The following is a 12,292-nucleotide window of genomic DNA, read 5'->3' as shown; positions in this document are numbered from 1 at the left end:
TAACAATAAATGTTTATTAGGATGTATTATATACAGTGACTAGACAAAGTATTCATCCCAAACACATTTTAAAATAAACTGAAGTAGGATTTTTCCTGTCATTGGGGGACACTGAAATAATGGGGTATAGTAAGTGGATCTGAAGTAAAGGCACTTTAACACAAACTATTTGAGTAGCTTTTTCCTCCCCAACTATGCTTCAGACAAAAAAATGCTACCCTTTGCCAAAAAAAGCTCAAACTAGGGAGGGCAATGACACTGCAAGAGCATCACTGGAGTTACATAAAATAAAGAAAATAGATGTGTTTGGGTGGCCCAGTCCTGGCCTTTAATTCCATTGAAAATCTGATGCAAGATCTCAAACTTTCTTTCCATTGCTGCTCCTGAACTACCTGAGCCAGGTAGACCAATCTTGCAAGGAAGTATTGACAAATATTGCTCTCTTATTTTGCAAAGTTAATAGAGACTTATTATTGAGTAAGGAGCATAAATACTTATTAAAATGCTCTTTTTATTGCTTTGTGTGGGCGGCTGAGATCGATAGCTGGATCACCAGCATAATAGGTGATAGGAAGGGGTTTTTTATTTACTGAGGGACCAATGAGAGGTAGAGCCCAATTAGCCTAACAAGCAGCACTTGATAATGAGCACTGTTTGGCTGTTGCTGCCCCCCTCCCCGCTGCTATTACTAACTAAATATAATTTCATACATATAAATTGGATTGTTTGACTGCACATTGACCAGAAACTTATGTGAACTTTGTTTTGATGCCAATAAAAGCCAGCCACGTTTGGTTTAAACCTTTACCTATGGGTTATCTAACTGTTAATGCTACTAAAATCTGCTGAACTTACCTGAAAAGGAGATACGTTGTCAAGCAAGAGACAGCAAAGAAAGTGTTTGTGAGCTGTCGATTACAATTAATAAATTGGTGTTTTGCAAGGGAAGCAAGCATTTTTTCTGTGGAAAGACAGAAAAGAAGCAAAGAATCTGAACTTTTCAGTGGCTTTTTTTCTTCCTCTTTTTTGCAAAGAAAGTTTTAAAATTGGTGAAAGTGAAAATCTGGAAACAATTTCATAGGCTGGTATGTGTTAAAATCTGCTCATAAATATTGTGCCATACCTGTTTGATCAACTTAGCTGTTTCACAAACTGAAAGTCTGGATAGAATTTGAGAATAGGTTAATGTTCTGCTGGTATATGTCTTGGTTAAAAGGCACCATAATGTTGCTTACAAAATCTGATACATTGTGGAAATGATTAAGCATTTGATGCAGGCCGATGCCAATTAGGCACAAATTAATGGTAGTGTTCATGAGGCCTTAGGACAAATGGCAGAGAACATGCAAAAGATACAAATGCCAGGCCCACCACATATGAGGTTGTACAAAAATATTTACAAGATGACATGAACATATGATGTAGAACGCTACCTGGCAGAACAAGGGGATTGCCAAGAGAGTAGTTGCCAGTGGAACAATGGGCAGAGGTGCTAGCACCCTTTTTGACAGATGAGTTCCAAAAAAAACTTACTTTGACCTGGGTAAGCTGGATGCTTTAAACTATTCTAAGTTAAGGAGATAGTCCATTTGGGGGTAGGCAGCACTGCACGAGCTTTAAGGTTGCACGACTGGACCATTTCCTTTGACTAGCCTGCAAGATTCTAAATGTATCATTTGATTCACCTGAAGAGGAAGTGGCAACAACCGGAGGATTCCTCACCTGTGCAAATGTTAGAGAAAGTTGTCATAGACAAGTGTGTTCACTCTCTACCACCTACAATTCAATACTGGGTAGGACTATTAGATCTCCAGGACACAAGAACAGCTGGTCAACTCAGCGGAAAAGTTTCAAGATATATAGCGTTCTTGGGTCCCCCTGAACGACCGAATTTCAGTACCAAATTGCCCATTAAGTTCTGTATTTTAAGTTCTTCAACAGGGGCTGGTTCAGAGAAGACACCAACTGTTAAGTGAAAATTCCAAGGACTAATGAACCCCAAATTTGTGTGTCTTCTGGGACCAGAGTTCCATACAGTGGTGGAGATGCCAGGAACCAGGCCATATTGCAGCTACCTACCCCCTCATTTCTGAGCCAATGTACTGTAGAGCAGCCATGTGACTACTTATTCGCTGGTGTTTGTTTTGGCCAGCTGATCCTCAGCAACAGAATAGATAATGGGTAAAATCAAGTAGAAAGGTGAGAAGCAGAAGCTTTTTTTGGACTTTGGGACTTTAGTGCACACTACCTTGGTGGCTTTAGTAAGCTTAAAGGGACTTATGTTAGAGATTGTAGATGTGCATGGGAACATTAAAAACTATCCCATATTTCTAATAAAGTTTCTCTGCAAGGAAGTTAGGGTAATTAAGTCCCTGATACAGTGTATTCTATGGTATAGATTTTCTGCTGTTTTGCCATCAACCTGGTACCCTTTGAAGAGGTAAAAGAAGTAGTGGTGAGCCCTGAGAAGTCTGTTGATTTTCCCTTAGTGTTGTTAGCTGGTGAAAGCAGAGAAAAAGAGGAAGCGTTGGACACACCTCCCTTGGAGGCATCATATGTTTTATTACATCCCAATTAAGAGATCGCACCTCAGTAAGGGCCAGGGAAAATATTAAGGTGGTTAATGGAAAACTTCACTTTACATGGGCTGATAAAGTATTTCACCATATGGCACAGAACCTTGATCACCTTTACCGGGTAGACAAATTAAAAGATATTTATACAGTCATGGCCACATACTGACTGATGGTCGCCCATTCTTGCCTAATCAATGCTTGGAGTTTGTCAGAATTTGTGGGTTTTTGTTTGTGCACACACCTCTTGAGGATTGACCCCAAGTTCTTAATCCCATTAAGCTCTGGTGAGTTTCCTGGCCATGGACCCAAAATTTTGATGTTTTGATCCCTGAGCCACTTAGATATCACTTTTCTCTTATGGCAAGTGTTGCATCATCACCAAACTGTTTTTGAATGGTTGGGAGAAGTTGCTCTTGGAGGATGTTTTGGTATGGTACCATTTTTTATTCATGGCTGTTTTTAGGCAAAATTGTGAGTGATCACACTCCCACCAGTACAGAGCTTGCTCAGGAATGGCAGCAGGCAGGTGTGAGTGCATCTGCATGCACAGTGAGGCAAAGGATTTTGGAGGATGGCTTGGTGTCAAGAAGGCCAGCAAAGAAGCCACTTTTCTCCAGGAAAAAACATCAGGGACAGACTAATATTCTGCAAAAGGTACAGGGATTGGACTGCTGAGGACTGGGTAAACACATTTTCTCTGATGAATCCACTTTCAGATTGTTTGGGGCATGTGGAAAAGCGCTTGTCCGGAGTTGTAAACGTGAACGCTACCATCAGTCCTGTGTCATGCCAACAGTAAAGCATCCTGAGACCATTCATGTGTGGTGTTGCTTCTCAGTCAAGGAAGTGGGCTCACTCAAAATGTTGCCTAAAACACAGTCATGAATAAAGAACGGTACCAAAACATCCTGCAAGAACAACTTCTCCCAACCATCCAAGAACAGTCTGGTGAGGAACAATGCCTTTTCCAGCATGATGGAGCACCTTGCCATAAGGCAAAAGTGATAAGTAAGTGGCTCAGGGATCAAAACATGGAAATTTTGGGTCCATGGCCAGCAAACTCCCCAGACCTTAATCCCATTGAGAACTTGTGGTCAATCCTCAACAGGCGGGTGGACAAACAAAAACCCACAAATTCTGACAAACTCCAAGAATTCATTAGGCAAGAATGGGCGGCCATCAGTCAGTATATGGCCCAGAAGTTGATTGACAGCATGCCAGGGCGAATTGCCGAGGTCTTCAAAAAGAAAGGTCAACACGGCAAATATTGACTCTTTGCATAAACTTAATGCAATTGTCAATAATAAGCCTTTGCCACTTATGAAATGCTTGTAATTTTATTTCAGTACACCATAGCAACATCTGATAAAAAGGTCAAAAAACTAATTTTGTGAAAAGCAATACTTGTGTCATTCTCAAAACTTTTGGAATTATTATTGAACACATCAACATTTTTCTCAGTAAATATATATTTAATGTGGCTATTGTAATTAAATTTACACCAAATGTCAACAACAACCCTTGCAATCCACATAGTCAAAGAAATCAAACCATAGATGTCCTTAATTTACGTTTTATATAATAATGTGAAATGACACAGGGAAAAAGTATAGAACACGTTTCCTGAAATTTATTTAATACTTTGTACAAAAGCCTTCATTGGTAATGACAGCTTCAACATGCCTTCTGTATGGAGAAACTAGTCGCATGCATTGCATTGCTCAGGTGGGATTTTGCCCCATTCTTCAACACAAATAGTCTTCAAATCTTGAAGGTTCCGTGGGCTTCTTCTATGAACTCTGATCTTTAGTTCTTTCCATAGATTTTCAATTGGATTCAAGTCAGGTGATTGGCTGGGCCCTTCTAACAGCTTAACTTTCTTTCTCTGAAACCAATTGAAAGTGTCTTTGGCTGTGTGTTTGGGATCATTGTCTTGCTGAAATGTCCGCCCTTGTTTCATCTTCAGGATCCTGGAAGATGGCAGAAGATCTTTATCAAGAATGTCTCAGTATATTTTCCATTCATCCTTCAATGATATCCACTATGCCAGTACCGTGTGCAGAAAAACAGCCCCACACCATTATGTTCCTACCTCCAAACTTCACTGTTGGCATGTGTTTTTGGAGTCATGTGCAGTGCCATTTCTCCTCCAAACATGGTATGTTTTATGGCATCCAATGAGTTCAATTTTGCTCTCATCTGACTACACTATATTCTCCCAGTATTTTACAGGCTTGTCCAAATGTTGTGCAGCAAGCTTTAAACAAGCTTCAACATGTTTTTTTTTCAGCAAAGAAGTCTTGCGTGCTGAACGTGCATACAGGCCATGGACGTTGAGTGTATTACTTATTGTTTTCTTTGAAACAATTGTACCTGCTAATTCCAGGTCTTTCTGAAGCTCTCCACAACTGGTCCTTGGTTCTTGGACAACTCTTCTGATGATTTTTTTCACTCCTCTGTCAAACATCTTGTGAGGTGCACCTGGTCATGGCCGGTTTATAGTGAAATGTTCTTTCCATTTCCGGATTATGGCCCCAACAGTGCTAACTGTAACATTCAGCAGTTTAGAGATCCTTTGGTAACCAATGCGATCAGTATGTTTTGCAACAATAAGGTAGCGAAAGTCTTGAAAGCTCTTTGCTTTTACCCATAATGAGATGTGTGACAACTTCGTAATGAGATGAAGGTCTCATTACGAAGGCCATCAGTTGTGGCTGAACCAGCTGGCAAGATTGCTTTCTAATTACTGATAGATTTCAGCTGATGTCTTGGCTTTCCATGCCTTTTTGCACCTCCCTTTCTTAATGTGTTCAATACTTTTTCCCTATGCCATTTCACATTATTACACAAGATTTAAATTATGGATATCTATGGTTTCATTTCTTTGCATGTGTGGATTGCAAGTGTTGTTGCTGACATTTGCTGTACATTTCATTACAATAGCCACATTAAATATATATTTACTGAGAAAAATGTTGATGTGTTCAATACTTATTTCACCTGCTGTGTGTGATGTGTGACTGGATCACTGATAAATAACTTATGGTATAAACATATTTAAAGGAAATAGCGCAGGGCGCTTATTTATATAAATTGCCAATGCACTTACTTTTAATATTGTGTATATTTTGAGATAGGTAATCATTATTTCTGAGACCAGGGTAGACAATGTGTTTTTTCTGTTTAGTCTTCCTAGAGGAAATGCATTATGTCTGATGTATATATCTGATACAATGAGCCTTTGTTTAGAAAGACTGCTGTGTAATGTGATGTGGGGAAATGACTTGTTAGAAGTTTATACCTTTCTTTGGGAATGTGTATTTTGCAACTGTTGGAACAAAAGGGTCTAATGCTAATCAGGCCTTTTGATGTGTGAGGTTTCACTTGGAGACAGGAAGATTTAATTTAAAATGTGCTGCTACATTTCCTGCATCTAAAACAAAAATGCAGGACATTTGACAGATAAGTGTAAATATTGTTAGCTTTGCGATACATGTAAATCTATGTTTTGGTAAACAGGGTTACATCCTGATTCTAAAAATAGCCTGTGTCCAAATCTGTATAAAATGCACGGACTTGTACACTGAAATGTATCTTTCTGATTTCATCTGACCTGAACACTGGTACCTTCAACCAGTGTTTGAGCAAATATCACTTGCTTCATAGATCTGCTTGAAAATATCTTCCATGCTGAAAATCCTGTGATCTACAGATTATATATATATATACATATATATATATATATATATATATATATATATATATATAATCAGGGAATTGGTACTATCTCCTTGGTGAACAGCAGCAGTAAACCACATAAGTCCAGAGGTTTTAGGATAACAGACACAGCCAGTTTATTCACCAGCTTGTAAACAAAACCGTTACAAACAAAATCCTAGCGGTCTGGCTGCTAGTTAATGCATTTAGCAAGACCCTCTCTCAGAACTACAACATATTTTTGCTCACTGCAGCAGAGTATCTCAGGAGGCAACTCACCTCCTCTCCAGGTCTGAGACACTGATTGCCTATTCTAGCTGCTTTTTTCACAGGACCTCCCAGGTGCATCTCTTGACAGTCTCTTTTGAGACTGGCAGACCAGAAAACCCGAACTGGGCCTTATGCATACAATGATGTATACAATGCAGGAAGCCTGGGACACACACATTTAGACTCCTTCCAGTGACTCTGTCACAATATATATATCATCATCATCAACATTTATTTATATAGCGCCAGAAAATTCCGTAGCGCTTTCCAATTGGGAACAAACATTAATAAGACAATACTGGGTAATACATACAGACAGAGAGGTAAGAGAACCCTGCTCGCAAGCTTACACAATATATATATATTTATGTGTATATATATATATATATATATATATATATATATATATATATATATATATTCCATAGACAAAAAAAACCTTACGGTTTAACATGTCCGATTAAGGTTCCTTACACACAATCTAAAATGTAAGAAAACTATTGAAACTCTTCCACTCAATCATCGTAATTTCATTGCTTTTTGGAGTTTAAGGCAGAAACCTTAATGGACGTGTTACTTGCGTAATACAGACATGGTATGCCATCACATCCTGTGATTATCTGCAGATTCAGCACTATCATGGAGTGAGATTGCTGTTACTCACAAACTGGTGGAGCTGCTAATTCACAGATTTGTGTGTTCACTGGAATACACACATGCAGTACTATTACATTTTCTTAGTTTAGCTTTATCGTAGTTTAGGGCCTGCTTGTCTTAGAAAGAGACATTATAGCAACTTCATAAAAAGTAGAACTACAAAATTACATTAATATGGTGTATAAGTCTCTGCTTAGTTTGGTTTTCAGTGAGCAGAGTTTGCCATTTCATTCTTTTACAAGCTCTAAGCTAACTTTTAAGGATACATAAAGACAACAACACTTTATCGGAAAATATTTTTGCAAACTGCAAAATAGTGTAATCCAAATGCACAGAAAGATTCTCTGCAGGGATCTGTCAGCTGCAGGAACCATATTTGGTGAGGAGGCATGTATTGCAGCTATCTTTTAGGAGCAGGCATAATATTAGAGGGAGGATTGCTCTACAAGGATCTGTTAGGAGCAACTATTGTGTTTCGGGAGGAGGGATATTCTGCAGGAATCTGTTGGGAGCAGGTACAGTGTTGGTGGGAGGATTGCTCTGCAGGGATTTGTCAGGAGGAGGTAGTATGTTGAATGTAAGGCTACTCTGCAGGGGTTTGTCAGCAGCGGGGAATGTTTTGGGTGGAGGGATGCTCTGCAGGGATCTTTCGGGAACAAATACTGTTTGGTGATGAGCTATGTTCTGCAGGTATCTTTTATGAACAGGCACAGTCTTGGAGGGAGGAATGCTCTGCAGGGTTTGTGTAGTTCTACTTTTTTATTGCTCTAATGCCTCTTTCTAAGATACGCAGGCCCTAAACTACGATAAAGCTAAACTAAGAAAATGTAATAGTACTGCATGTGTGTGTGTATTCCAGTGAACACACAAATCTGTGAATTGGCAGCTCCACCAGTTTGAGAGTGACAGCAATCTCACTCCATGATAGTGCTGAATCTGCAGCTAACCACAGGATGTGATTGCAAACCATGTCTGTATTGCGCAAGTAACACATCCATTAAGGTTTCTGCCTTAATCGTCGTAATTTCATTGCTTTTTGGAGTTTGAGTGGAAGAGTTTCAATAGTTTTCTTACATTTTAGATGGTGTGTAAGGAACCTTAATCGGACATGTTAAACCGTAAGGTTTTTTGTCTATGGAATTTCATGGCTTTTTGTAAAGTAAAAATATTGATAATAAATTTATAAGCCTAAAAATTGTACGGGCTTTAAAAATAACTTGGCCAATCTAATTTCCACTATTTTTCTTAATCCCTAAGAAACAAGAGTTTTAATATTGCTCTATTATACTAACCTCTACCACCTCTGTTGGATGACTTTCCCACCTATCCACTGCAGTTTTGATAAAGTAATTTTTCCTAAGATTTTCTCTAAACCTAGCACCCTCTATTTCCAGTGCATGGCTTTCTCTCACACATGCCCCAATGGCCACCAGCTTTGTGATCACATGCACACATGCCATTGCCAAGTGCACCAGCTTTTCTCTCACGTCACCCCCATTCACACTAGCTTTTCTCTCACGTCACCCCCATTCACACTAGCTTTTCTCTCACGTCACCCCCATTCACACTAGCTTTTCTCTCACTTGTCACTGCCTATGCACCAGATTTTATCTCACATCACCACTTCTGCACCAGCTTTTCTTTCACATATCATACCTTGCGCACCAGCTTTTCTTTCACGTCACCTCTGTGCACCAAATTTGCTGTGGGTGGGGAGTGAGGGGGGAAGGGGGGGATCGGGATTGCAAACACAGTGCCGGGGGGAAGGGATCACAAATACATTGCTGTGGGAAGGGAGGGGGTATCGGGATCACAAACACAGTGCTGGGGGGGAAGAGATCACAAATACACTGCTGTGGTGAGGGATGGGGGAATCGGATGACAGGCAGAGGAGAAGGGGATCGGATGACAGGCAGAGGAGAAGGGGATCGGATGACTGGCAGAGGAGAGGGGGATCGGATGACTGGCAGAGGAGAGGGCGATCGGATGACAGGCAGAGGAGAGGGCGATCGGATGACAGGCAGAGGAGAGGGCGATCGGATGACAGGCAGAGGAGAAGGGGATCGGATGACAGGCAGAGAAGGGGATCGGATGCATCCAGTATGATTATATCATCCTGCTGCTAGATCCAATTTTGGAGTTCATCAGTTGCTTTCATCTACATATCTCTGTTAAATCAGTGGGTTGTAAATGTCCGCTCTTATTACCCTGACAATTATGCTCTTCATAAGTCATCTAGTAATATCTGATGCACTATTAATTCTAAAAGTTAATTCAAAAGAGCAGCAATGTCCAATGTTATATTAAGTTATATTAAGTATACATCACTTAACACGAGAGTATGAATAGTAATTAGTCAATCAATCCTCTGTTTTACACATACATTGGAGATAGTTACAGGAAGCAGAACATAAGCATCCTAGACCATATCTAATGTACCAAAACAGACCAGACAAAATAGAATGAGTTTCTTTTACAGTTTTAGAGTAATGTCACTCCGGCATTCCAAATAATAGTTGATTTCCAATTAGAAAATCGCTAGCAGGCTGACACGTTAAATTAGGAACTCCCATCGCCTGTCATACTGGAGTCCTGGGGGTAAATGTATCAAGGTGCGATTTTGCAAACCCAGCGATTTTCTTGGGAGAGTTGAAACTCGCAGATGTATGAAGCTGAGATTTCATGTAAAATCGCCAGAGTTGTGCTTCTGTCAAAATCGTTATTTGCTGCTTGCTAGCAGCATGTTGTATAAACACATCACTGTTACACTGTTCTGCAATAGAGCCGGAGCTCCTGCAGCTGTCAAAAGTGTTAAAAATAACAGTAAACACCCTCATTTACACCACATATTTTATTAAAAATAATAAATCCCCTATACTCACCAATGAAGTTTTCTCTTGCGCGCAGCTTTCAATCCAAAAATGGCTGTAAACAAAAAATACATTTGTATCCAAATGTCCATGCTTGCCCCTGTCCCAAAAAAATTTGGGACAAGAAGTCCATGCTTGAAATTGTCCCAAAGAAATTTGTATTTCCAAAAGTCCAGGCTTGAAATCTGGTCAGTTCTTCTGCCCAGGGGGGAGGCATTGTTGCTTGAAGTCTTCAGTTCTTCGGCCAGGAGGGCCCCATATTTGTATGATCCACGAATCTTCTGGCTTTTATTTATATAAATAAATGATGATGATGATACCTAGTAGGAGCTCCGATACGCAATGAGCTTAGCTTATTGCGCTAGGTCTATTTATAGTATTAGAGGATTTTCCCACACTATTCTGTCTGGCTAACCACTGTGAGAGAGATGGACGTGTGGGTGAGAACAGAGTGATCATTTGCTAGTCCAATAACCTGGGAACCAACTCTTTCTGGAAAATTTTCCCTGGAAATGTCGAGAGAGGAGCATGGAAACATTACTGCCTCGAACATTGGTACCCTGATTTCCAGAAGCCTCAAGCAACTGAGAAGAGAATATTTTTTTCTGTGCTAGGAGAATATATGTCGCACGCTGAAATTGGAGGGCTATTCCTCCGGTAGGGAGAACCTGTGGGACCTAGTATAGAAGATGAGCTTTAAGAAACGTATCTGTTGTGGCAGATAGAGAGGGGGCCTATGTAGTTTCTGCACTCAGACGTGTGTCGGAGAACAGTCCTAGAGTGAAATATAATATCTTTAAAACTGAACTTTTGGGACATTTGAACACATCACGTATAAGGGATTGTGAGATCTATTTCCCTTTATTCCACAGGCTGTTATCCCTATAGACTGAGGTGATATCGTCTTTCTGGTCCCAGTTCCATTAGCACCGTTAACATCTCCACAGGTCTTTTAGTGAGCATCATATCAGTAATTTTTTTTATAATTTCTCAGTGGTACTAAAATATTTTTTATATACTCTCTCAGACATTCATTACATGTGACAGTTATGTGCATTGCTATATAACTTTTTAAATCCTGGGGCTAGATTTACTAAGCTGCAGGTTTGAAAAAGTGGGGATGTTGCCTATAGCAACCAATCAGATTCTAGCTGTCATTTTGACGAAAGTACTTAATAAATGAAAGCTAGAATCTGATTGGTTGCTATAGGCAACATCCCAACTTTTTTCAAACCCGCAGCTAAGTAAATCTAGCCCCTGGTGTCTATGGCCATATTCACATTATATGTATTTAGTGGTTAATAAATTAATTTTATTGAAGTGTTTTACCTAGCGCTCCTATTTTTTTCTTAAATAACTTTTTGCCCTGCAATAACCGCTGCTATTGGCAGACAAACAAAAAGTGTAGCCGTTTGCTCGTTTCTAGGGGAGACTGCCGGCAGACGTGCCAGGTAAGAGACCAGGCTGCTGCTTACCTGCACTGGAACCCTGAGTGAACAGAGCTGTAGTCTTATTCACTCCTCTGAGTCTTTGAATCGAGTCCCGCGCTGCTTGTTTGGTTCCTCTTCCTTGGTGCTTTTCAATTACACTGAGGAGCTACAGTGGTTGCGAAGGGGAGTTGTTCTGTAAAATTACATTAAACATTTAGTTAACTATTTAAGTGCCAACTCCTGTGTCCCCCTCATACAACCCCATGGTAGCAGTGTCCCCCAGATGGAATTGGATCATCATCAGTATGAAAATCCTGTTTGATGGGTGGGGCAGAAAAGGGCCTTCCCCAACTGTTGCCACAAATTTGGAAGTACACAATTCTTTAGAATGTCATTGTATGCTGCAGCATTAACATATCCCATGCCTGGAATTAAGGGGACCAGGCCAAACCATGAGAGACAGCCTCAGAATATTATTCCTCCTCCACCAAACTTTACAGTTGGCAGTACACATCCGGGTAGGATGCTTTCTCCTGCCCTCCACCAAATCCAGATTCAACAGCTTGCCAGATGAAGTGCGATTGATCATTTGAGTTCCAATGTGGTGTGGTTGACACTCCAGTTGACATTGGGCATGGCACATGGTGCTCTAAGGCTTGTGTGCGGCTGCTTGGCCATGGAAGATCCTGATGAACAGTTCTTGTGTTGACTTTGCTTCCACAGGTAGTTTGTCCTTGGATAATATACACTACCTTTACAGACTATGGGCCTT

The sequence above is a fragment of the Mixophyes fleayi genome, chromosome 10, assembly GCF_038048845.1.
Source record: "Mixophyes fleayi isolate aMixFle1 chromosome 10, aMixFle1.hap1, whole genome shotgun sequence".
NCBI classification, from domain to species: Eukaryota; Metazoa; Chordata; class Amphibia; order Anura; family Limnodynastidae; genus Mixophyes; species Mixophyes fleayi.
Note: the sequence above shows the minus strand (reverse complement) of the source record.